At 35.5% G+C, this 23,189-nt stretch overlaps 1 pseudogene; it reads right to left on the bottom strand.

Annotated features, from left to right (window-relative positions):
• Positions 1-3,613: 3,613 nt before the first annotated feature.
• Positions 3,614-5,914, bottom strand: LOC113273955 (annotated as a pseudogene).
• Positions 5,915-23,189: the final 17,275 nt, after the last annotated feature.

A 23,189-nucleotide genomic window follows, 5' to 3' on the forward strand; every position in this document is an offset into this window, starting at 1 on the left:
AGAGTCAAATCTTCTTAAACAGGAGATCAGAGATAAATACATTCAACCGAAGTGTCTGGCCAAAGAAAATATGGATCTCACTGTCAAACTAGAAGCTCTTGGTAAATATCTTACTTTTGATAAAGAGACACGTCCTATGACTCTGACTAATGATGTTGTTGTGATTTCTTTTGATGCTGAGGAAACTAAAAGTCCTTTCTCGACTTTTACAGATTGTAATAAAACCGGTTTAGTCACATCTGAAACAGATCAAGATGATGGTAGTTTATTCGAGTTTTCTTATGTTGAGCATTTCCGACTAAATTAATCTATAAGGTCTTCTTGTGATTAATTTGTTCGAGTTTTCTGGATACAAATTCATGTTTCATGTAATTTGTTACTGTCCAAAGAAATCCTTCTTTTCTCGTAAAATTAAGATCGGTTTTGTTGTTCTTTCGGGAATGACATTTTATGGGGGGGAGTTCTTAATTGAACTTGTGCTTAATTGTTAAATCTTTTTGGAGAGTGCGGCTGTGGAATATTATAGAAGTTATCTTGTATCTTTATAAAGTCCTTGATGAATGCACTAAGTTTCGACTATGTGAAATCATCGAAACCAAGTTGATATGTTCTCTTTTAGTCATGAATAATCTCTTTGAGAATTTCATTATGATCTTGTTAGTTTCGTATCTTTTCCAATTTATATTGACAAGAAGGGGGAAAATTATTATGTAGTTCACCCTCATACATATGATTTACTGATCATTATGTAAGAGGGAGTGGTTTTCATTGTGAGATGGAGTATTGACTAAGGGGGAGTGATACATATCACCGTAGTATTATTGTCAAAGTTTTGATACAATTGGACTTTGATGTTGTGTAATAATATTATGACACTGTATAACAATAATTGAGAACAACTATTTTCATATTTTTATGGCTGCGGATCTTCAACAACAATGATGCTGAGTTGAACACGTTCAGAAATAATGAAGTACTTGGAGTGACGAAGAATTCAAGGAATGTTGAAGAACCAAGGAAATCAATCATGTTGGATGAGAAAATACGAAGTTCATTTATTTTGTAATCCATGTGTATTGATAGTTTTGTCACTACAATTGACAAAAGGGGATATTGTTAGATCACTTCTCGGTCGAACTTACAAGCGTTGCTATCTCAATCTTGTTTGTCAAGTTTTGTTGCCAAAACTATAAGTCTTGATTTCTAGTCTACTTATAGCTAAGTGTCGGACTAGGATAGAAACGGTAGTTGAGCTCTAGACTCCACGACGTTCATCATCCAAAGATGAAGAACCAGTCAAGGAACTGGTGGAACATCATCAACAAAAAGGTATGTGGAGACTTGAGATTATCTATCACTCAAAATTCTATCTACTCTATCTCCTATCTAGAGAAAAAAGTCGTACTGCTATATAGACTTCGATTATGCACATTTGATATTTCAAGATGAGTTTAACTCACTTATACATTTCTCGAAATATGTGTTGGAAGCTTTTTGATTTAGCTACGTTCATCATTATTCTTGACGAGTTTAGTTGGAAACAATTTATTTGTTGAAAACTAAATAATAAGTCAAAAGATGATCATGTGAAAGTTTCCTTGAAACATCTTACATGATTTGTGTGAGACAATCATTTGATGTCGACTCGGAATGTTTCTTATTGATCATTTGATCACTTGAAAATTACATATAATCTAATAGCTTGTGTGAGACAGCTATTGTCGTCTTCTAAGGATGTTTCAATGATTGAAATGGGATTTTAGAACAGTTAACCTTTGTCTGGATACAACACAGTATGCATACCAGTGTGCAAACTATTTTGGTATAATTCGGGTCCGGAAAGCGTACCAATATGCGAATGGTTTTAACTGCTAAAGTACGGGAACCAAGTTTGCATACCAGTATGTGAACGGTTCTACCTGAGTTAGGTCCGAGATGACTGTTTTCGTACCCTTTTGCAAACGGCTGGACAAGACCAAAGTCCGGAAGTATAATTTGCGTACCAGCGTCCTTTGGTTATTGAATACAAATTGATTGACACTTGGACTTTGGTCTTTGGTACCGTCCAAATTATTTCCAAGAAAAGGGTTAGGTGTCGGAGTGAATTGTTGCGCAAAATACGGGATTCGCTGACGAAATAGAGAACTTTATTAGTTGTCATCCACCATGTAACCTGTATAGAGGGGAGAAAGGGAGAGATATTAGATCGGGGGATTTTTTTTGTTGCTAGGGTAAACTCTGATGAAATTTTGAGAGACTCACATTGTTTAGAAGCATCATCTTAGCTTGTATTATATTTCATTATCGATAGAAATGAGTTTTGTTGTCAAGTTTAATAGTTCATGGTTTTAATCTTGCTTATGTTATGTTAACTGTGCTTAGATTTGTGGATGGGTGTTGATGTAGGATTTCCCGCATTACAACTCTTTAGCACTAGAGCGTATCAGTTAAAGTACAAACCTAACAGCAACCTGTAGTATGAGTGAAATGTAAACTTTGAAATGTTTGAACGGAGGGCACATGTAAACTTTGAAACGAGTGAGAACAGTGGAAAAAAAATGATCAACACTTTCCTCTGGTCGAGCGTATTAGGTATTAGTCAGTTGGACTTCATAAGGATGATGTTGCAACCTAGCATATTGCGAAGTGAGGGACCCTCCTATAACTATGCAGGCAGCAGGATCGTAGGGGATTCCTCCCTGTAGACCTGCAAATTGCGGGAAGGGATATAATGGGTACGCTATTTTAACGGTCGTAAATGTGTAAACCCTACTAAAATAATGTGTCTACTCCCTGTTCCACCCGCGAGACAGAATATGCCAAGAATTTACTACTGTCTCTGTACAGGTTGTCCAAGTTGACGAGCCCGACGTAGAAACTTAGCCATATTTTGGAGATACAATCTTCACGAGATAGTATTTCTGCCCTACCTGGTACTTGCTACTGGAAAAAGGCTTCGGTATTCGATGTTCAATGTTGCAACCTATCAAGTACACGAACGAGCCTGTGATGTCCATTCTTTGGTATTCGGATTGCCAAAATTATAATAAACACCTACTTTAATTCGTCACCACAATGCACCTTTTCGACTTTAATGTACCTAGCAACCCATGTACAATGCAAAATTGTTATTGTTTACAATTGAGTGATTCTACACCCACCGTGAATGGGCACCGTGAAATATACCGAGAAGGGAATCAACGGGCGAGCACGGCGTTCTCACCATTGAGATTATCGATGGGCAAATGTGTTCTACCAACATGGAGAGTGTTATAGTTTAAAAGGCTGGGAATAATGATATTACTGCTTTTTGGCATATCATTGGCAGCATGTGTTCACCCATTTGAACCTAACTAATACTCTCTACGTCCCAAATTAGAGTTAGTTGGTTTTAAATTTTGTCCCATAAATAGATGAGTTATTTCTCTAATCAAGGAGATATTTCTAAAACCACCATTTTAATTGATTATTAATATTATAAGAAATGTGTATAATTTGATAGTCATGTTTATAATTGTTATTTTGGTGCTTTAAAATGCTTTTCAACAATCTAAAATTTACGAAAAACCGTGATATAGTTTAAGAGATAAATCATTTCTAAGTTTTACTAGTTATTATCCATAATAATATAATTATAAAAAAATACTTAAACATACTCTCCTTTTCTTCTTGCCTTAAGAATTATGCAAACTACAACTAGCTCATCTAATTTGGAACGGAGAGAGTATTTCTTCATGTTTAACTCATCTAATTTGAGACGGATGGAGTATTTCTTCTTCTTCCTCGCATGCACCGCACCAAAAACACCAAGCAACCTTGATTCGGTTTGATTATCTCTTATTCAAGTTGTTTAAACTTTTTGTATTCTAATTCAGTTCCGCTTTAAGATGCCTCTTCGAAGGAGGAAAAAGAAAGAAAAATCATATCCAGAATTCATCTGACAAGGATTAACCATTATGAATGCTTGCAAGCTCCTGACGACCCATACTTCATTAACAAACAAAGAAACAACCATTTTGTCACTTTCAATTTCAGATAAATTTCAACTCATAGATTTCAGCATACAGTAGTTAAACAACTAAACTAGTTAAGCTCATTTTAGATCCGCTTAGTTGGACCTGATTTTGTAAGTACGTGAGTAAAAGCAAGTCCTTCTGGTCTTTAGATTAACTCGATATTGAAATTCAAACATTTAAGGTCCGGAAAACAGAGAACGGGTTATGAATGATTTACTTACCACGCATGCATGAACATCATCACATCCACACAAAAGCTCTCCATTCAGAGTATCAACCGCTTGAAATGTTCCTCCTCCACCACTCCTCTATTCATTTCCAAACAAAAAATATTAATTGTTGGCAGAATTGAAATTTAAGAATATACATCCACCACTGTTGATTTATATACATTTTCCCTTATTTCAGTTTCCTGTAATTGGACGAATAAGTTACCTAGTAGAAGTCGACAGCCGCGAAGTTAGCCCAACGATTACCCGCTGCAGCATAACAAGTTTTAAGCATGTTGATGAGATCCCCAGAGCTTTGTTCACAAGTTACTTGCTTAATAGGAATTGTCCCAGAGTAGTTCACCAAAACTAACGATTTCGTCTTATCATTAAGTGGGCTTGATTCCCCTCGGTTAGGGCATTCTCCCTCTTTCATCCCTCCTTGCCCATCTAAAATAAAATGTTACCAAAGTTGTTTACAGTAAAGTTGTTGGACATTGAAATCCACACCCTCGATAATGAAAAGAGAATGCAGATAGAAAGGATTTTCTTACACTGGTTCTCAACCATGTAATCCCATTGATAAGCAATTCCTTCACTTTGTTGCTTAGACTTTTGAGAAGTGAAAACAACAAGTCTCTGGTTATTTGCAACCATATCACTTACTAAGGGCCAGTCATTTCCATTTTGAGGCATTTTTGATACTGGGAACCAATATTTCATTAGACCAGCAGCTGTAAATACATTTGTCAACCCATTAGGGGTTTTAACATAATCCTCTAATATCAATGTTATAATTTGTGATGGATTTGCTGCTAAAAATGCTTCAATTTCCTTCAATGTGTCCAAAGCTGGTTCCTACATGCTAAACAATGTGATCGAAATTGAGATTAAATATATCAGTTCTAAATCAAAATGTGGCACTACCAACTGTGATGAAGACGCTTGAGTACTTACAAATGCTGTAATATGATGACATTTCCCCTCTGCCGAATGACACAACCATATATCATCTTCGAAATCGTAAGTATCCAACATCAAAGCTCTAACCCCATTCTGCAACCAAAACCAATTAGGCATCTCTAATCTTGTAAGATAACGAATATAAATTTAATCATCTGCTTAAGAAAACAAAGTATCATACATTTAGCTGTTGTGTGATGGTGTCTTCTTGATTATTGAAGGTAATACGGGGAACTCCGGTATGTGATGGTTCTCCGTCGATCGCAAAAGCGTTATGCGTTGTCACGTACGCGTATTTATTGTAAGGTAATGAATTATTCTGTAAATCAGAGTAAGGGAATAGTTGTACGTTACAGAATAAACAAGAATACTATGCATGACATAAATTCATAGACTTACTAGCAACTTGAATTGATCCGTAGCTGTTGATCTTACGCATCTCGAGCCAGAAAATTCCATTGCGCAGGAGAAACAATAAATTCCAGCCTCACAATCTCCATCCGACGAACATTCATCGAGAAGCTGAAAGGATTAATTAAATCAAAGTTTTACTCGGATAAACAAACAAAGATGAGAATTGAGAAGAAGAGAACAGACCTTACACTGACCATTAGAACAAGCAGTAGCAAAGGTACTGATGAAGAAAGCTGAAATTGCTATGCACAATATGTTTGTGAAAATCCCCATGTTCTTGGAAAATCAAAGATGGATAGAATCTTAGGACAAGAAAAGGGAAATGAGGTTGAACAAAAGAATAAAAAACGGAGAAGAGAATTTATTTTTGGCTGAGAAAACTAAGGTACATAAATGAGCATTTTGTATGGAGTAATAGTGCCACATGTATGAAACAAAATTAGGAAGGAAATGCTTTAGACCAATGTAGTCAATATCGGATACCGGTTTGTCTCGGCTGAGGACCGGTACACTGGTACAACATTGTATCGGGGAGATCTCGGTTTCAAATATCGGGGAGATATCGGTTCTAAATTTATATCTATAATTTATATTGTTTCACACAAAATTATACAACATTAAAATGCATCAATTTTAGAAAAACAAACAAGTTCATTCAAAACATAAGAGTCGTCGTATGAAGTTCAAATTGGAAAAATGGGAGAATTCACAGTTGGTTTGATAGTTTCATACAGAAAGAACACACATAAATTGATTAGATCTAACAAGAATGGAACTATCAATTAAGATGGAGAAACTAATTTGTTAATGATGAAAACCATTTTATCAAGATGTATCAAGATTTAACAAATAATTCATCAAAGAATAATTAGATACAAATCACAGCAAAAGAAGAAATTAACTATCAAAACCCTAACCTCTTGTTAACAGATCGACCATCAATTGAATCTCGCCATTGACATTAAGAAGAAGAAAAAAACGGATGCCAAGAAGGGTTTCTGAAGATTTTTCTGCCAAAAATTTCGATGAGATTTAGGGATTTTATCCTTCCCTTCACTTAAAATTCCTAAATTGACCTGACGTTCACAAAACAATTCCGAAACTGTCCCATATCGGGAAAACCGGACTGTATCGTTTCGTATATATCGGCCGATATTATCGGCTAAATATCGTACCGCGATATTTGTGTTTTCGTTTCGCTCTAACACCGGTACAAGCGAAATTGACTACATAGCTTTGGACACTCAATTAATGATAAATGGGATTTCAAAAAGTTAATTAAATGTCATAAATGTGATGTTATCAAGCCAACAATACAGAAAATGTCTCTGGACAAATCCAGTAGTTACCAAAGATTCAATTACAATACATACCGTGTTTTATTGAAAAGCTTTATGGAAGAATGAAAATATTCATGAATATCGGACTTTGCTTTAACTATTACTGCCATTGACAGTGTGAACAGCACAAAGTCTCAACAACCAAAGTTGAATAAGTACTGACGAGAGTGACAGCAGTGTGGGGTTTTATTGACTGAATGTTGGAGTCCTTTCGGCAAACATCTACTCTCCACGTTTTAAGAACTACCTTCTTGATCGAATTGCTATGTTTGGTAACCGTCAAAGAAAACAACCCCCATGAAAACATTTTTTAATATGAATTAAACACTTTTTTTTAGTTAATGAAAAAAAATTCATTAACTAACAAGAGATTACAGCATTTTGGAGAAAATAAGGAAAGTTGTTTTCCTCCCATTCTCCAGTTACATTCACAATTCTACTGTGTTTTGCAGCTAGATCTGCTATGCCATATAGCTCTCTTTTAATGTGTATGAATCTTAGAGAATGAATATCTTTTAAAAGAAATAAGCAATCATCTAAAACAGAGTAAGGGGTCCAATAAGTTTGTTTTTTTCTTTTCTTTTTTATTGGATCAGATCGCATCGGAAACTGAACCCCTAACCTATCACTTGGGAGTTCAACCCCTAGCCAACTGGGCTAATCCCAGCTTGGCCTTTCCTATTATTAAGATAAGCTATCACATTTTTGGCATAACTAATTAGATAAAAGTCCCGAAAGTTCTTCTTTTTAATCCATTTTGAAGCCTCCAGTATTGCTACACTTTCAGCTCATTCAGAATACCCATTTCTCCCTGAGACTAGTTTGCAACCCTTGAATTCACCTATAGGTTTCATAGCTACAATTCCCACACCAGAATTATTAGTATATTTGTCAAAAGATGCATCACAATATATAAGTAGGCTATCTTGAGAAACAATTTCCAGAAAATTAGATTCATTATCAGGTATAGCATAAGTGACATTGGAAACAGGTGCAGAGGTTAAAGCACTGCTAGTTTCATCTACAATTTTTAAAGCAGTTCTGGCTGTAAACTTAGGGTTTAAGTTTATTATCAAAAGCTTTAGAGCATATGCCTTTCCAGATACACCAGGCAACAGTTAAAATAATAACTGATTTATCTTGCAGAGGTTTTGATGTGAGCCATTTGGAAATCCAGTCCTTAATACTAATATTGGTGTCCAAATCCTGCGAAACAAAGTGACTGACAGTAGAGATATTGGACCAGATAGTTTTAGCAAAAGATCAATGAAGCAACATATGTTTTGGAGTTTCACTAGCACCAGAGTTACACAATTTACACCTACCATCATTATTATGATTGAGTCTAGCTAGTTTACTACCTGTAGGTAGAATATTCTTAACACACTTCCAAAGAAACAGTTGAGTTCTAGGCAACAATGGGGACTTATAAATAGTATGGATGGTATTATGAGGCAATTCATTTGCCAGCAGTTTGTAAACAGATTTGACAGTAAAAATTTCATTCCTATTGTATGGCCAGATTAAAGTATCACTTCCAGAAATTGGGATTCTCATGCTACAAATTTTTTGACTATTTTCTCTAGTAAAAAAAATCCTCTATTAAAACAACATTCCAAGTCTTGGAATCATGATTCATGAAATCTGAAACCTTGTAGTTAGGATTAGGATAACTAACAAACAAAGGTAGGGTTGGATTTAAGATCCAATTATCAGAAAAAGCCTTAGTGACACTACCAGCTCTAATATCCCAGTAAGCATGCTTTTTTCAAAATCTCTAATCCATGATAAATACTAGACCAGGCCCAAGACATGCACCAAGGCCTTTTGTAATGGAGAGGGTGACAATCTTTAAAGTAGTTACACTTCAGGATTTGTACCCACAATTCATTAGGAGAATGAATTAATAGCCAAGCAGTTTTGGTTAAGAGAGTTAAGTTTTTTTTTTTTCATATTTCTAAAGCCTATGCCTCCCTACAACTTATGGGTACAAACTTTATCCCACTTTTTGAAATAGGAACCCTTATGACCATACTTTCCCCACCACAAGTCCCTTTAAGACTGCTCCATTTTGTCAATGATGGTATGTAGGAAAAGGAAGGAATTCATATAATAATTAGAGGAAGATTTTAAAGTATGTTGAACAAGGATAGATCTTCCAGATTGAGCTAGCGGTTTACCTTTGCAGTTAGACACTCTAGAGTCATGATGAGTGTTTAAATGGGACATACACCCAGTTCTGCTTCTAGTGATAAAAAGTGGTACGCCAAGATATTTTTCATTTAGCTCAATTTTCCTAATATTCATGGATTTGATAAGAGACACACAGTGATCAGGCTGAACATTTTTACTGAAAAAGCAAGTGGACTAGGTGAATTATTTGGGACCTACCACTACGTGCCAAAATAAGATAATCTGAAGTAAAATGGAAAACCTTTTAACATACTATTTTTTTTAGTGGCTAATTTATAAACGCGTGATTAGGGATATGGAAACTAATTGGGGAAAATGAATTAATATTCTCATCCAACAGTTCCTGCTTAGGGTGTTTTTTAGGGACGGAAATACCAAACTACCTTAAAACAAATAAAAACTAAATCAAACCTAGATATTCCCCACTTCCTTTCAAATTCTCTTCTCCTTCTCTGCTGGCTCCTCACTTTGAAGACGAATATTTTTATACATCGTTCGTATAGTATTAGTGATGAAGACCATGTCGAAAGTGATGAAGACCATGTCGAAAGTGATGAAGACCATGCCGAAAGTGATTTTTCTTTTTTATATCGCCGACATCGTATTAGTGATGAAGGAAGTTGTTAGAGCATTGCTCGATCGAACTCACAAGTGTTATTATATCAAGCTTATTGTCAAATTTAGTTGATCAAAACTATATCTTGATTTCTAGTCTAGAACTAGTCAAGTCTCGGATTAGGATAAAAGTGTAGTTGAGAATTGGACATCACTGCGTTCTACCGTTTGAAGTCGAAGATCAACGGAAGCTTTTGGATAACTTCTTCAACAAAAGGTAAGTGAAGATTGAACCACCTATTTCTCAAGTTATATTCATCATTCTATCTATGATACGTTGTCGCATGACTAGTTAGACTATTGCAAGCATATCAAAAATTTCGAGTCAAGTTTATCTTGGTATTTAGTTCTCGAAATATATATGACTAAGCTTAATGAATATTTGTTCATTTTTGATGAATTTCGGTTAAGATCAATTTATTGTTGGGAATATAAATAGTGATTCAAGATTATCATTCGAAGATAGCCTGGAACAGTGATATGTATCATTGATATTATTTGGGAATGTTTCGAATTGATTTAGAGAGAAATACAGAACTAATGTAAATATGAATACAAGACAATATGCATACCAGTTTCACAAACTGGGAAAACTTTTATAGGTTCGGAGCCGTAGTACATGTACCCAGTACACGTACCAGCATAGATATATGTGGACAGTGACTTGATGGTACACATATAGGTATCCGAAAAAGAACTATTAGTTTTAAAACCGGTGTAGTACGTAAATCAGTCAAATTAGATACATCCACCCTTGTTTGTTGGATATGACTTGATTGATCTTGGATATTGATCAATGGAGTCATCCAAGAAATCTCACACGTAAATCATTTTTTCACTGACTTATCTTTGTAAAATTTCTGATTGTGAGAGAAAGAGATATAACTCTAAATATTATTCCTTTATCGAGATTCATTAAGTTGAACTGCCTAAGAAAAATTTGGTGGTGTATTTTGGTACCCCCGCATTTTCAATTGGTATCAGAACAGGAAAACATGTTTAAGACTTAATAAGTATATGTTTGAAGTAATCTGACTTTATGGACAAGAGTGCAATCTTGATAAACGTATAGCCAACCTTTGATGGTATAAATTACTTATGGTGAAAAATTGTTATGCGTTTCTTTCTAGAAGCCCATGAATTTCAGACATGGAAACTTGTGGTTACATGATACGTTTCTCCAAAAGTGGTTAGAGACGAAACCACTGTTACGAATCCACTGGGAGAATATAGCGAAAACGATATAGGATACGTTCCTCCAACAGTTGTTAGAGACGAAACCACTGTTTCGAAGCCATTAGGAAAATATAGCGAAATCGAGATAAATACTACAAAGCATAATTCTGACTGATTAAATGTTATTATCTACGCCATAAACCAAGTTTTGCAGCACCATGTGACTTCGTGCACTGCGTCTAAAGATGCTTGGGATATCTTAGAAACCATATTCGAAGGAGATACCTGAGATAAAGAAGCTAGGTTTCAAAACCTAAATTCTGACTGGGAAAATATTCGCATGTCTGATGAAGATTCGTTTGATGAGTTTAATTAAAAAAACTGTCTGGAATTGTTAATGCATCTTATGCGTTAGGGAAGACTATTCCCCAAAAGGACATTGTGATGAAAATTTTCCAATTTTTACCAGCAAGATACGAGTCTAAGAAACATACCATCATGGAATGAAATAACCTTGCTACGGAAACACATTAGTTGGAAATTTAAAGATCTTTGTGTCAGAGCATTGCTCAGTCGAACTCGCATGCGTTGCTATCTCAAGCATGTTTGTCAATGTTAGTGATCAAAACTATAAGTCTTGATTTCTAGCCTATTTAGATGTCTCGGACTAGGAAATAGATTGTGTAGTTGAGCTTTAGACTTCACGGCGTTCATCATTTGAAGATGAAGAACTACTAAGGGGAGCTTGTGGAACTTCATCGACAAAAGATATGTGGAGACTGAAACTTATCTATCACTTGGAAAGTCTATTTCTACTATATCTCCTATATTGAGACATAAATCGTGTTACAATATAGTTTTTTATTATATACATTTGAGATTTCGAGCTGAGTTTAACTCGCTTATATATTTCTCGGAATATGTGTTAGCAAGCTTTCGCTTCGGCCAAATTCATCTTACATTCGTGACGAAAGTCCGAATAAGATCGTATGAAAATTGCCGAGTAACATCCCACATGGTTTGTGTGATACAATCATTTGGTGAAGTCTTGGAATGTTTCATTATGATAATTTCAATAACTTGAAAATTGCTTTGATGAAAAATAGTTTGTGAATAACAACTATATAACATCCTCTAAGAAAGTTTCAATGATTGAAATAAAGAGTTTAGAATCATGTAACCATGTTTGGATATAAACATAGTGTGTAAATCACATTATTGTGCAAGTCCAAAACCGGGAGCCTGAAGTATGCGTACCCGTAAGCGTACTGGTGATTGTTGATGTATGGGGAAGTATGCGTACCCGTACGCATACCGCCGGAAAGTTCATGTCCGTGAAAATTTGCTGGAGTTTGGAAGTTTGAGTAGTATGCGCACCCGTACGCGTACTGGCGTGACCAAACTCAAGTCCGGCTACTCAAGTATGCGTACCCGTTTGCGTACTTGAGTAAGTTACTTTATAAAATCGGTTGTGTACATGAACTTAAACATTTATATTATAAGGAATGCAATCTTTGCAAACCATGGATATAATGTTCATGAATTGATTCGAGTGAATCAAACAGATTTTGTTTAGATTGTGTTCTTGTATACTTCTATGAGAATATGTCAATGGAACGACTCTTTAACTAGTTTCATTTGAGTCATTTGAAATAGTTACAGTTGATATGAGAGTTATTGTATGACTAACTTCGGTTGACCAATGTTGAGCCAACATGGTGTACACGTTTTGGTACGGTTCATAAACCTAAACGAGGGTACATTTCATTTGTGTCTAACAAGCAAAGTTTGATCTAACGGTTGAAAGATATTATCTTGGTTGAATCAGGTTTTTCATCTAACGGTGAATAATGAATGCTTTGTTACCAAGGTAACTTAGATTGCAAACCGTGATTTGGAAACTATATAAGGTGAACTCTAGCAACTGGGAGACCTAATCCCCACCTATGTAGTCAATTTCGCTTGTACCGGCCGAAATATCGGCGGAATTTCGTGTACCGGTGTTAGAGCGAAACGAAAACACAAATATCGCGGTACGATATTTAGCCGATAATATCGGCCGATATATACGAAACGATACAGTCCGGTTTTCCCGATATGGGACAGTTTCGGAATTGTTTTGTGAACGTCAGGTCAATTTAGGAATTTTAAGTGAAGGGAAGGATAAAATCCCTAAATCTCATCGAAATTTTTGGCAGAAAAATCTTCAGAAACCCTTCTTGGCATCCGTTTTTTTCTTCTTCTTAATGTCAATGGCGAGATTCAATTGATGGTCGATCTGTTAACAAGAGGTTAGGGTTTTGATAGTTAATTTCTTCTTTTGCTGTGATTTGTATCTAATTATTCTTTGATGAATTATTTGTTAAATCTTGATACATCTTGATAAAATGGTTTTCATCATTAACAAATTAGTTTCTCCATCTTAATTGATAGTTCCATTCTTGTTAGATCTAATCAATTTATGTGTGTTCTTTCTGTATGAAACTATCAAACCAACTGTGAATTCTCCCATTTTTCCAATTTGAACTTCATACGACGACTCTTATGTTTTGAATGAACTTGTTTGTTTTTCTAAAATTGATGCATTTTAATGTTGTATAATTTTGTGTGAAACAATATAAATTATAGATATAAATTTAGAACCGATATCTCCCCGATATTTGAAACCGAGATCTCCCCGATACAATGTTGTACCAGTGTACCGGTCCTCAGCCGAGACAAACCGGTATCCGATATTGACTACATTGATCCCCACACCTCCTGTGTGTTACTAGTTGCATAAACTAGAGTCGATTCTACTTTAACCTTAGGTTTTCCTAAACCTTGTAGGTTAACAACTAGAAAGACTTCATTGGGATTGTGAAGCCAAGCCTAACTATTTCTCTTGTAGTTGCGTGTTCTGATCTTGCCCGATTCTATCGTTTCAGTACTATCTTCTCTAAGATTTGCTCGAGATTAATTTCTCCTATAGGCAAGATAAAACGTGATCACAAACATCTTCGTCTTATTGTTTGTAATTCCACAATATCTAGTTTCGCCATCATACGATTTAGATTATTGTGAGGCGATTGATAATACTAGGCTGTTCTTCGGGAGTATAAGACCGGTTTATCAATTGGTTCATGTTCACCTTGATTTATTAAAAGACGACACAAAAAGTCTTGGGTATTTCTATGGGAGACAGATTTATTCAATCATATAGACTTTTTTGTGTGAGACAGATTTGTTTATCAAGTCTTCGACTTTGGGTCGTAGCTACTCTTAGTTGTGGGTGAGATCAACTAAGGGAATAAAGTGTGTAATATCCTGCTGGGATCAGAGACATAAGAAGCGCAACTGTACCTTGAATCAGTGTGAGAGTGATTATGGTTCAACTACAGTCCAGTCAGAAGTTCATTGGTAGTAGGCTAGTGTCTGTAGCGGCTTAATACAGTGTGGTGTTCAATCTGGACTAGGTCCCGGGGTTTTTCTGCATTTGCGGTTTCCTCGTTAACAAAATTCTGGTATCTGTGTTATTTCTTTTCAGCATTATATTTTGTTATATAATTGAAATATTACAGGTTGTGCGTTGTATCGATCAATTAGGAAATCCAACCTTTGGTTGTTGATTGAGATTGATTGATCCTTGAACATTGGTCTTTGGTACCGTTCAAGTTTACTCCTCTTATATTCAATCAGGCTCGCATATTTCTATTTGTTGATTGAAGATTGAATTAAAAGTTAGAGATATAAAACTCTTTGATATACTTTTCTCTAGATTGAGTCTGATTGCCTAGTTGATTCTCTAGACATTATATTGGAGTAAGTCCTCTCAGATTGCCAAACGAATTGTTGGGTGTGGTTGTTAAACCCACACATTTTCAATTGGTATGAGAGCACTCAAACACGTTAAAGACCTTATAAGTCTGTGTTTGTAGCGATCTGGTTATGGACGAGTCTATCTCTAATAACGTACCAGGTCAGAAATTACCAGATGTTTTTCAAAGCTTGGATTCACCTGAGAGAATTATCACATCTATGTCAATATGTAAATATTCTCTTAATGTAAACTGTTGATAACTGGGAAACACTCCTAGAAGAACAGTTGGATGAACTTTCTGATGAAGGTGATTCAGATATTGGTAGAGAGGTTGATGAGGAAGTCTCAGAGTATGTTAAGGTTTTGAATTCGTTGGAAAAGAAGAAGATGACAACTTCTCATGTCACACCTCTTCTGACTCCTCTTTGTCGAAAAAACAAGCAGTTGAGAAGATTTTGAGCAGGTGTTTATGTTTCGAATCGTTCTGACGAGTCAATCCTCAAGGATTCTGAGGAAAACCTACGTATGAAGTTACTTGAATGTGTTAATATTTATCAAAAGTACTTTTCGTTGGAAGAGAAACTTGCAGAATTTGAATAAAGGGTTAACTTTCAACAAGTTAGTTTTGATGACATGGAAAGCTTTTCTCGCTCGAGAAAAACGTCTTGAGGCTGATTTAGCTGCTACTCTTGATAAAATCAAGATATTGGAAGATGCCTTGAAAAAGTTCAATACTAGGTCAAGAAAGTTAACCACTATGTTAGGAGAAAGGAAAAATCATCATGATACACGAGGATTGGGATATAAGGGAATAGATGCTCCAAGTATTAGCAAAGAGGTAAAATTTGTCAAAGCTAGTGATTCTTCTCAACAAAAGGTTTCCACCGATGGTAAAAGTGAAATACCTTCACCAGCAGTTAAAGTTCAAAAGAGCAAAGTCTATCAACCTTTAAAGTTAGCACACATATCGAGGTAAAAACATTCCTTATGTTTGCCACTATTGTGGAAATAAAGGCCACCTGGAAAGGAGATGTCGTTTCCGTATAAGGAATGATAAACTTCATGATGTTCTCGTTTGGGCATCACACGAAGTTGTGAAACCAATATCATATGTTAAGACTAATCCCCTTAATATTACAGGTTGTAAGTGTCCAACCTTTAGGCAAAGGAATTAGTGTTGTGATAAACTTAGATTAGCCTATAAAAGTCATACGAATCCTTTTCACAATCGTAATGGTTATCAAAAGGATAACTTCGTAAATACAAAGACAAGAGCCGATGCTCCCAATTGAGAAAGACTAACTTGCAAAAGAATAGTCAATCCAATTCTCTTTCGAGAATTCTAGAAGAGAGTAATGGGAAGAAGGTTCCAGTTGTTCCTAAACGCACTTAGAAGTGGACACCAAAGAAATTCAATGATGTTTTGAGTGTGAAAAGGAATGATCTCCCAGAAAATTCCATGACTATGGAGAAAGCAGTATCCATGATGTTGGAACTTAATAAGTTCTTTTGGAAAGATGGATTTGGATATGAAAGGTTCTAAAAGCGATCTCTTTCATGATAATCAAAAAGTCATTTGTGGTGAGCAAGACATTTTTCACCTCAACACAACTTGAGTGTATTTTAAGTGCATCCTCACCAAGGAATGCCCTGTTATGTATACGGTGAGAGAAGCACGAGAATTTGGGTACACAGATTATGTTCGGTAAGGCTGTAGAATTCGATTGGATTCTTCTAAAAAGGTATGTCTATAAACTTGAGAAATATTTTTGTTTTTATTTTCGTAGAGTACTTATAATGATCCATGTACCTTGCTTATCGTCTATTTCTACCTAACTTGATATGTGTTTAAGGTTCTTACATGTTTAGGTTTGAAAATAGTAGTTCGGGATGTTTGGATTTCATGGTACACATACCAGGTATGCATACCATCATTCAAAATCAAAATCCAGGCATTTTAGTATGCATACCCGTTTGCATACTACTCCAGGTCATTAAAATTCGTTTGCAAACCTGTATGCGTACTTTCCTGTAGACGTCGATATTCGGTAAACTTGTTTTGGACGTAATTTCTTCGTGCGAACTCGGAATGACCTCATTCTTTTTTCATTCTATTCTTCTTTGAATTCTCTTCAAATTGGAGATGAGAAGTATTGAATTTGGATGAGTTCAGATTGGTCTTTATCCCGTCTCTTGTTTTTGAGTGTTTTGCTCCATTTCGTCACACTTGTTCCACTTCTCTTGGAATTGGACACTTGGATTCTTGGAGTACTACTATTTTAAGATCATTTGTAGCTTTTACAAGAATGTTGTTGGTGAATCACAAAGAAGGAAGTTCAAGAAATTGGCAGTAGTATGCATTGCTATGGGATTCTTGAATGTTCACAATCATCTTATATGAACTATGATGCATGGTCTTTAATGACTTTGTATGTTCTTCTTTGAAAATATTTTTATATGCCTTTGGTAGCTATTATTGGCGTAAATCCGGGAAAAAAAGATTGATTCTACCTTCTAAGCGCAAAGATTATTCTTGCAGTATTAATCTTTATGATTGTATAGATTGAAATTTGTTATGGGATATGTTGTTTACGTCCGTGAACCTTGACTGTCCCATATGTGTTCAAAAGTTATCTCTATTATATGTCGATATGAAAGTATTGTTAAAAGATAAAATGAACTTTTGACTAACAAAAGTTAATCCTATCATGTCTTTATGCAAATATTGATGGAGATAGGATGAACTTTCGTTTACAAAGATTAAGTCTATTATATGTCATTGTGAAAATAATGATGAAAAATAGAATGAATTCTTGTTTATTCCGCAGTATTGATCTTCCCTGATCCACATCCTTGTGTATGTACTGTGTTTCTCGGTAAGTTTTCTTATGTCGAGCATGACCAATTGAATTGATCATTTTTGTGGTTGATTCAATTGAGATTTTTGGATACAAATTCATTTTTTTCATGTGATTTGGTTATATCCAAAGAAATCCTTCTTTTCCTGTAAAAACAAGGTCGCCTTTGTTGTTCTTTCGGGAATGATATTTTATGGGGGGGAGTTCTTTTTGAACTTGTGCATAATTGCCATATCTTTGTGGGAGTGCGGCTGTGGAATATTATAGGGGTTATCTTGTATCTTTATAAACTCCTTGATGAATGCATTTAGCTTCGGCTTTATGATTGCATCTAAATTTTTTTGGTATGTTTTTCTCTTTTGGTCATGAAGAATCTCTATGGAAATTTCATGAGGGTCCCACTAGTTTTCGTACCTTTGCTAATTTTTATTGAAAAAAAAGGGGAGAATTAATGTGTAGTTTCATACTACAAATATATGTGGTTTACGGATCATTACGTAAGGGGGAGTGGTGTTCATATTGAGATGATGTATTGACTAAGGGGGAGTGATACATATCACCATAGTATTGTTGTCAAAGTTGTGACGCAATTGAACTTTGATGTTGTGTAATAATGCTATGACATTGTATAACAATGATTGAGAGCACTTTTTTTCTCATTGTTATCGCTACGGATCTTCAACAACTATGATGCTGAGTTGAACACGTTTAGAATCATGGAGTACTTGGAAGTGACGAAGTTTTCGAGTCGTGTTGAAGATGCCAAGCATATCAAGCATTTGGATGAGAAGCTACAAAGTTTTTATTTATTTTGTAATCCATATGTATTGATAGTTTTGTCACTAAAATTGACAAAGGGGGAGATTTTTAGAGCATTGCTCGGTCGAACTCGCATGTGTTGCTATCTCAAGCATGTTTATCAATGTTAGTGATCAAAGCTATGAGTCTTGATTTCTAGCCTATTTAGATGTCTCGGACTAGGACATAGATTGTGTAGTTGAGATTTAGACTTCACGGCGTTGATCATTTGAAGACGAAGAACTACTAAGGGGAGCTTTTGGAACTTCATCGATAAAAGGTATGTGGAGACTGAAACTTATCTATCACTTGGAAAGTCTATTTCTACTCTATCTCCTATATTGAGACATAACTCGTGTTACGATATAGTTTTCTATTATACAAATTTGAGATTTCGAGCTAAGTTTAACTCGCTTATATATTTCTCGGAATATGTATTGGCAAGCTTTCGCTTCGGCCAAATTCATCTTACATTCGTGACGAAAGTCCGAATAAGATCATATGAAAATTTGCGAGTAACATCCCACATGGTTTGTGTGATACAATCATTTGGTGAAGTCTTGGAATGTTTCATTATGATAATTTCAATAACTTGAAAATTGTTTTGATGAAAAATAGTTTGTGAATAACAACAATATAACATCCTCTAAGAAACTTTCAATGATTGAAATAAAGAGTTTAGAACCATGTAACCATGTTTGGATTAAACATAGTGTGTAAATCACATTATTATGCAAGTCCAAAATCGGGAGCCTGAAGTATGCGTACCCGTACGCGTACTGGTGGTTGCTGATGTCTGGGAAAGTATGCGTACCCGTACGCATATCGCCGGAAAGTTCACGTCCGTGAAAATCTGTTGGAGTTTGGAAGTTTAAGTAGTATACACACCCATACGCGTATTGGCGTGACCAAACTCAAGTACGGATAATCAACTATGCATACCCGTTTGCGTACTTGAGTGAGTTACTTTATAAAATCGGTTGTGTACACGAACTTAAACATTTATATTATAAGGAATGCAATCTTTGCAAACCGTGGCTACAATGTTCATGAATTGGTTCGAGTGAATCAAACTGATTTTGTTTCGATTGTGTTCTTGTATACTTCTATGAGAATATATCAATTGAACGACTCTTTAACTAGTTTCATTTGAGTCATTTGAACTAGTTATGGTTAAGATGAATATGGTTGATATGAGAGTTATCATATGGATAACTTCGGTTCACCGTTGTTGATCCAACATGGTGTACACGATTGGGTACGGTTCATAAACCTAAATGAGGGCACATTTCATTTGTGTGTAACAAGCTAAGTTCGATCTAACGGTTGGAAGATATTATCTTGGTTGAATCAGGTTTTTCATCTAACGGTGAATAATGAATGCTTTTTTACCAAGGTAACTTAGATTGCAAACCCTGATTTGAAAACTATATAAAGGAGAACTCTAGCAACTGGGAAACCTAATCCCCACACCTCATGTGTGTTACTAGTTGCATAAACTAGAGTCGGTTCTCCTTTAACCTTAGGTTTTCCTAAACCTTGTAGGTTAACGACTAGAAAGACTTCATTGGGATTGTGAAGCCATACCCAACTATTTCTCTTGTAGTTGTGTGTTCTGATCTTACCCGATTCTATCGTTTGAGTACTATCTTCTCTAAGATTTTCTCCAAATTAATTTATCCGATAGTAAAGATAAAAGGTGATCACAAATATCTTCGTCTCATTGTTTGTAATTCCACAATATCTAGTTTCGCCATCATACGATTTATATTATTGTGAGGTGATTAATAATACTAGGTTGTTCTTCGGGAATATAAGACCGGTTTATTAATTGGTTCTTGTTCAACTTGATTTATCAAAAGACGGCACAAAAAGTCTTGGGTATTTCTGTGGGAGACAGATTTATTCAATCCTATAGACTTTTCTGTGTGACACAGATTTGTTTATCAAGTCTTCGAGTTTGGGTTGTAGCAACTCTTAGTTGTGGGTGAGATCAGCTAAGGAAATCAAGTATGTAATATCCTGCTGGGATCAGAGATGTAAAGAGCGCAATTATACCTTGAATCAGTGTGAGACTGATTAGAATACTGCTCGATCGAACTCGCAAGCATTGCTATCTCAAGCTTGTTTGTTAAGTTTAGTTGCCAAAACTATAAGTCTTGATTTCTAGTCTACTTATATCTATGTCTCGGATTAGAATAGAGTGTGTAGTTGAGCTTTAGAATTCATGGCGTTCATCGATTGAAGACGAAGAACTATTAAGGGGAGCTTGTGGAACTTCATCAACAAAAATTATGTGGAGACTTGAACTCATAAGTCTATCTCTATTCTATCTCCTATTGAGACAAAATTCGTATAGCTATATAGACTTAATTTTATACCAATTTGATATTTAGAGCTGAGTTTAACTCGCTAACATATATCTTGAAATATGTGTTAGTAAACTTTCGCTTTAACCAAGTTCATCTTTATTCTTGACGAAAGTTAAAAGATGATCATGTGAAAATCGCCTGGTAACATCTTACATGATTTGTGTGAGTCAGTCATTTGATATAGACTCGGAATGTTTCGTATTGATCTATTGATCACTTGAAAATTGCTTTGAAACTAATAGTTTGTGTGAGACAGCTATTTCCGTCTTCCAAGAATGTTTCAATGATTAACATGGAGTTTAGAATGATTAACCATTGATTGGATATAACACAGTATGCATACTTGTATGCTAATTGTTGCAAGTTATTCAAAGTCCGGGAACCATAGTATGCATACACGTACGTGTACTGGTTTGATAGTTGAAGTCCGGGAACTTAGTATGCATACCCGTATGTGTACCGGCTATAAAGTTCAAGTCCGGGAATTCAACTGAGTTTGGTCACGTATGACAGTATGCGTACCCGTTCGCATTGATCAGAGTTTCATCTAACGGTGAATAGTGAATGAATTGTTACCAAGGTACATTGATTTCGAACCCTGATTTCAAGACTATATAAGGGAGAACTCTAGCATCTGGGAAACCTAATCCCCACACCTCCTGTGTGATACTAGTTGCGACTAGAGTCGATTCTCCTTTAACCTAGGTTTTTCCTAAAACCATTATAGGTTAACGACTTAAAGACTTCATTGGGATTCTGAAGCCAGGCCAAACTATTTTCTCTGTAGTTGCGTGTTCTGATCTTACCTTTTCTATCGTATTGAGTACTATCTTGTCTAATATTTGCTCGAGATTTAATCTCCGATAGGTAAGATAAAAAGTAGTCACAAACATCTTCATCTCATCATTTGTGATTCCACAGTATCTTGTTTCGCTTCCATACGATTAAGATTATTGTGAGGTGATTGATATTACCAGGCTGTCCTTTGGGAATATATGTCTGGTGTATCAATTGGTTTATATTCACCTTGATTTATCAAAAGACGAAACAAGAAATCGTAGGTATTTCTGTGGGAGATAAATTTATCTATTCAATAGACTTTTCTGTGTGAGAAAAATTTGTTTATCAAGTCTTCGACTTTGGGTCATAGCAACTCTTAGTTGTGGGTGAGATCAGCTAAGGGAATCAAGTGCGCAGAATCCTGTGTGGTTCAAGAGGCGTAAGGAACGCGACTGTAACTTAATCAGTGTGAGATAGGTTAGGGCTCACCTATATTCCACTCCGAAGTTAACTTGTAGTAGGCTAGACTCTGTAGCGGCTTAATACAGTGTGGTGTTCAAATTTGGACTAGGTCCCGGGATTTTTTTGCATTTGCGGTTTCCTCGTTAACAAAATTTTTGGTGTCTGTGTTATTTCTTTTCCGTATTATATTTTTATATAATTGAAATATCACAGGTTGTGCGTAGTTCAATCAATTAGATAATCTAACCTTTGGTTGTTGATATTAATTGATTGACGCTTGGATATTGGTCTTTGGTACCATCCAAGTTATTTCTCATATTAATCCGACTCACAGATTTCTATATGTTCGGTTGCAGATTGATTTGAGAAATTGAGATATAACTTTTGGATGTATTTTCCTTGATTGAGTCTGACTGTCTAGTTGATTCTCTTGGAAATATATTGTAGTTAGTCCATATAGACCCCCGGTTTTTCAATTGGTATCAGAGCAGACAAACACGGTAAACCTAATAAGTTTGTGTTTGATTGTTCCCAAAGACTGTCCCTAGCTATGGGAAACCTCCTTGGAAAACTTGTTATGGGCATCTGTGGCACATACCATAAATCTTAAAAGATTGTTCAGAGTTTATTCTTGTCTAGAGTACTGGCCTCTCAAGATAATCTCACATCATCTAAGACGCTAGAAATTCTAGATGATGGAAAACAATCTAAAGGAAAAATTAAAGATTCTTTTAAAAAGATTCGTTGCAGGAAACGTGTGAATAAAAGCTTAAGGATATGGAACATCACTAGTGTTCTTATTAATCTTTTTGAGGGATACTATCGAGATAGATCAATTGAAAAAGATCTGTTTATGGCTTTTGAAAACGTTTCCAAATCTCTAGAACGACTTGTATTGATTAAGGAAAAGGTTTGTGCTGGAAAAAAATTCTAATTCTGTCATTCGTGGCACACATTCGAGTTTTGGCAACAACTCGGTCAAAACCGATAAAAAGGATTTTTCAGGTTGTGTTGCAAGTTCCAGCCATTGGAAAAATCCTTTTTTTAATCATAAGGAGTCAAAAACTTCAAACAACCCTGAGTATCATCATTACTATGATTATACGGTACATTTCTCAAATATCGACCGGAAAAGATGCATGAGGATTCCTCTACTCATCTTGCCTCTTGGTAACAAGATTGGTGTCACCCCAT

The sequence above is a fragment of the Papaver somniferum genome, chromosome 4, assembly GCF_003573695.1.
Source record: "Papaver somniferum cultivar HN1 chromosome 4, ASM357369v1, whole genome shotgun sequence".
Lineage (NCBI taxonomy): Eukaryota > Viridiplantae > Streptophyta > Magnoliopsida > Ranunculales > Papaveraceae > Papaver > Papaver somniferum.